This window comes from Triticum aestivum, chromosome 6B (genome assembly GCF_018294505.1).
Source record: "Triticum aestivum cultivar Chinese Spring chromosome 6B, IWGSC CS RefSeq v2.1, whole genome shotgun sequence".
NCBI classification, from domain to species: Eukaryota; Viridiplantae; Streptophyta; class Magnoliopsida; order Poales; family Poaceae; genus Triticum; species Triticum aestivum.
Window position 1 is genome coordinate 24,465,007 of NC_057810.1, and position 5,093 is coordinate 24,470,099.

General features: G+C 54.0%; 1 pseudogene; it reads right to left on the minus strand.

Moving 5' to 3' along the window:
- Positions 1-2,838: 2,838 nt before the first annotated feature.
- Positions 2,839-4,625, minus strand: LOC123133228 (protein ROH1-like; annotated as a pseudogene).
- Positions 4,626-5,093: the final 468 nt, after the last annotated feature.

Below are 5,093 nucleotides of genomic sequence, written 5' to 3' on the forward strand. Positions count from 1 at the left end.
CCACGCACATTAAGATCGTCCCATTCGTTCCCATTCTCTGACCGATCTTGACGATCTGAATTTTCATCATCTGACCAATCTTCTATCCAGTCTTTCATCAGTTCTCCAAACTCCATGTCTACCATGATATCAGTTAACTCCTCGTCTGCCATTTCCTACAACCAATAATATGTATCATCACATGTGCAAACATTATCAATGATGAAATATAAAACACATAGCACATGATCACGGATGTTGTGTAAACAACCACAACCGAGGCCGTTCAGATCTGCCAAACTTAGTAAGGAAGATGGCCACGGCACCCGTCGAGATCACTTTCAATCGCGAGGAACTGCACGATCTCAAAACCTAGCTAGATCTGTGATTACCTCTGCCGCCGGATACCTAGGTTAGCCGCCACATCAATTAACGATCCACATGGTGCACACAACCGACGGCAACCGACGCTACGTGAACCCAGATCACGAGGAGCAGCACTACCGAAACAAGATCCACTATCGCATGCGCCGCCGGGTAGCTAGGTTACCCGCTCCGCTAGGTTAACCACTGCCACTGGCGCGGCGGCAGTTCGTTCGATGTTGCCGCGAGCAAGACTAGAGGGGGGACGCGGGATGCGGTACCTGTGCGCGATCGTTGGAGATTCACGACGTTGTCGCGCCCGCTGTCCGACGAGATCGCCGGCGACGAGATAGCCGCCGGCCGGTGGAGATCTACTACGTGACTTATGGAGCTGCGTCAATGCTCACGAGATTGATGGAGCTGCTCGCGTGAATGATTGGATTCGGCAGGTCTTACGTGGACGTGGGGTCGTGTGATGTTTATTTTTTGGACCAGGGTACTGTATGTATACGGTCTGGGTTATACAGGGCTAGACAGGGCTTGGATCTGGGCTGCGGCGGGCCAGGAAAAAAACAAATTCGCGGGGACAAAAATACCCCTCCGAAATTAGGTTAGGGGGGAGCACCGGAGCAGGCCTCGCCCCAGATGGTCCAGTGGTGCATTACAAAGGTGTGATCATGTGATATTTGTGATGTTCTATACACTAATTGGATACAACTGACATCTTTTCTTCTCCTTTTGAGTTTCTCTTATCTCAGGTTTGATCTTCTAATTGAACGGGTGAAATTCACGCACTTGGATGCAAGGATTTGTGATGTGCTTAGATCGATAATCTAATTATTAGGCAATACATGCCTATATTTGTTTAGAAATATACTTTAAATCTGGTTAGTTTCTCTTCGCCTGCTCGACGAAACTTGGATTACGCATCAAGTTTGAAAAGTTGTCTTATCCCGTACAAAGGTTAAGATTTTCCTTTAGTGTTTATGCCTCTAGGAATAGGATACTGTAGCTATCGAATGTAACACTGAGCAAAATTAAGTTTTGAGTCGTGGCAGAGGGAGGAGAGGAGGGAGTGTGTGCGGGTGAGACAGAGGTTGAAAGAGAGAGAGAGGGAGACAGAGGGTGGGAGAGAGTTGGAAGGTGATAGAGTAGACAAAGTGGTGAAGCAGGAGACAGATATGCACTCTATTCATAGGTGCAATATGAGGAATGCCCGTGGCAACGCACGGTCATTCTACTAGTATTTAAAATTTCTGAATTAGGGTAATACATTATAGGAATTTTTTAGAAGAAATATTTTATAAAAAGAAACTTCTTACAGCTCTTCAAGAAAACCAGAAAAGGAATCCCGTTCTTATAATGGAAATGTTATCCTTGACAGCTGTTATAGCCAGGTGTGTCTGACTTTTGCTGATCCGTGGTGTCAGTACAGTCCTGTCCAGTACACCAATGGCAGCACAGAAAATGTGACGAAATTAAAGATGCGTGACAAAGGTTCAATGCCTCATGATTAATGATAACGATGGAGCACTGAACATGTCGAGGATTCAGAGCTAAGCGTACTCTTTCCTCATCATGATGGCTAGGTCATTCTCACAGGTGAGTCAGTACCATGCTGGTATTTGCATTTCCATGCCCATTTAATTTAATATAATTATGGCCGCCTAACTAAGCTGTTGAATATCTGCTTATGCATCCCATTTTCAATTTTCATCGAACCGGCTTAAGCCTAACTGCACATAATCTGCATGTACAAGAAGCAAAGTGCAGAGATTAACTCATGCCTTCAGTACATGTGTCAAATATGAGTACTGCTACAAGAAAATCCCTTCATCTTTGGAGTCAAAATTGAGACCATATGGATATAATTAGCACATGAAAATGAGACTCTGTCTCCTGTCTACAAGTGGCAGCAGCTAGGTAGCAAGCGCACAGGCACATTTTCATCTATTTCTTTCAGGAAAGAATAACTAATGCTGCAGCTTTAGGATTGGTGTGAGATTAGTCATAGAATAGAGCCGAGGGCAGACAGGTCAGCCGAGTTGAATAGTATGGCAAAGGGGACAAAGTGTCAAGCCATCTCACAGCTCATCCCAGGCTGTGCCCCCTTGATGGCCTGCACATCCCTGCCCATTCAAATCTCTGTCTGTCGCTGTTTGGTAGCTGCAGGCCGGCCGGCTTGGCTTGGCCTGGCTTGGGTTGAGTCAACCTTGCCCTTGATTGCCTCCTCTTTTCTCCAAGGACTTGAGGCCACCAACTTGATTCACTCATCCGTCTCTGTCCTGAGTCAACCTGCTTGTCAACCATCTCAAGGTTGCACACCCCAAAACTTTTGGTCATCTGAATCTTGATTCCTCAAACAGCTGGATGATTTGCAGCACAAGCTTTGGTCACCTGAATCTTGAACGGGTTGATGATTGGAACCTGCTTGTCCACCCCAAAACTTTGGACATCTTAATCCTGAAACACAGCTCTGGATGATTTTGCAGCACAGATTGTGGGCACCTGAATCCTGAAATAGGCTGCTGATGATTGCAAGTTGCAGACATCAACAAATTAGTGCCTGTTGATCCCAGGAGGAGAGGATCATGATCATGATCCAATGGAAGCAAGACAATTTTAACGTGATGCTGCTGATGATGATGATAAGGGCTGACAAATTCTCCAATCTTTGAACCGTTCTTCTTCCTATTTTTTTTGTTCTTTTGGGAGACAAATCCTTGACTCTGTCTTTTCTTTTTTTCCTCTTTCAAGTTTCAACAGATAACACATTCTCTTCTCTCTGCTGTTGAGCATCAAGAACGAAGAGCACTAATCAATCCAAAAAAGTTAGTTTTTACAGCCAAACCATACATCTACATACACAAAAGAAGATCACAGGCGGTGGAGTGATCCAAATCAAAGAATGGTACAGTTGAGCAGAGAAAAGTTGATTCTTTTAGCCCAACAAGGCAGTCCTAATGCAGCGCCGTCCTCTGCTCAGAAGGAATGGGGCTGCTGCGCCGGCGGGCCGGAGGCGGACCCGGCGGTGCTGCGCGCGCTGTGCTCCATGCACCGCACGACCTCGGCGCGGCTGGCCACGACGCGGTGGAACACGGCGCGCACCTGCCGCTCCAGCGGCGCGAGGCCGTCCTCCAGCGCCCGGCACGCGCCGGCCAGCGCCTCTGCGCGCTCCACGACGTCTCCGGCGCGCTCCTCGCTGATGGACGCCGGGGCCTCCACCTCCGCGGCCTCGTCCTCCTCCTCGGCGATCTCCTCGAGCAGGCTGTTGAGCTCCCGCGCGGCGCGCTCCACGGCCTGCATCTCGGCGAGGAGCCCCGCGGACGCCGGCGAGGACGCCCCGGAGGACGACCCCTTCTTGTCCCTCCGCCTCGACTCCTCCACGATCCGCTCCTGGATGGCCGTCATGGGCGCCGCCCACTGCGCCTGCTTGGCCGGCGCGACGGGGGCGGCCGCGGAGGCCCTGTCCTGGCAGGGCACGGCGGCGACGAGCGCCCACATGGCGAACACGAGGACGGAGCTCATGGTGTAGAGCGCCAGCCCGAGGCCGCCCCCGGCGCCGGGGGCGGCGGCGGCGCGAGGTGCGCCGCCATGGCGTGCACGTGGCGCCCCGTGGACCAGTTCTTGGACGAGACGCTGAAGGAGAGCGCGCGGGCGGCGCGCGAGCTGCAGGGCGTCGTCGGCGCGGCCCTGGCGTCCGGGAAGAGCCTGGAGATGGCCCGGCGCGCGCGCGCGAACTGCGCGCGGTGCAGCAGCGGCGCGCCGGCGGCGAGGAGGCAGGAGGCGGCGGTGAGCGCGGCGCGGTGGGAGCCCCGGAGCGAGGCGAGCGCGAGGGAGACGGCGTTGAGCGCGTCGAGCGCCTTGACGGAGCGGTCGAGCAGGTCGGCGGCGAGGCGGTCGGCGGGGGCCCTGGAGAGCGCGGCGCCCACGGGGCCCACGGCGAGGGCGTCCCGGAACGCGGCGTCCGAGGAGACCACGGCGTCGAGCAGCTTGGAGAGGAACGCCAGCGAGAGCAGCGGCCCCTGCTGGCTCTGGGCCGCGGAGGAGGAGTGGGCGGAGAGCGCGGCGAGGCGGTCGGCGACGTGGGCCTGGAGCGCGTCGAGGACGAGCAGCTCGTCGTCCTGCGCCGGGTCGAAGGAGGCGACGGCGGTGGCGCCGCGGCGGAAGCTGAGCAGCCCCAGGAAGCCCATCCCGCCGGTGGGCGGCGGCGGCTCCGCGGCGGCCATCCTCGCGCTCGTGGTGGGCTTTGGGCCGGGCCTGGGCCTGGGCTTTGGTCGGAGTGGAGGGGAGGGAGGGAATGAATGGTGGGGAACCGCTGCTGGAGCGCCGGCCATATATACTGCGAGGCAGACGGCCGCGGAGGGGCAGCTCCGTCCACGAGCCTCACTTCCCTTCACGCCAATGACATGTGGGTCCGCTTATCGCACGGGCCGTCCTGTCAGTCAGACAGAAGAGGTGGCGTGCTGGTGCGGCGGGGTTCTTGTGGGGAATGGTGGACCAGTTCGTTGGCTGACTTGGTTGGCTGCCACTACTGGATGGACCCGGTGTACTCCTCTCCCACATTTTCTCCTCCCTTTTTTTTTCTTATAACCAATACTTATGTTTGCCAGATTTATTCCGTTAATGAATATTATCTCTATGATCTCACCGATTTGGTTTCATAAATTATCATCCTGATTTCATCCCGGCGCGGATTTTTGGGATATGGTTCTGGGCGCACCCGATATAAGATTTTAATTTTAAAACAA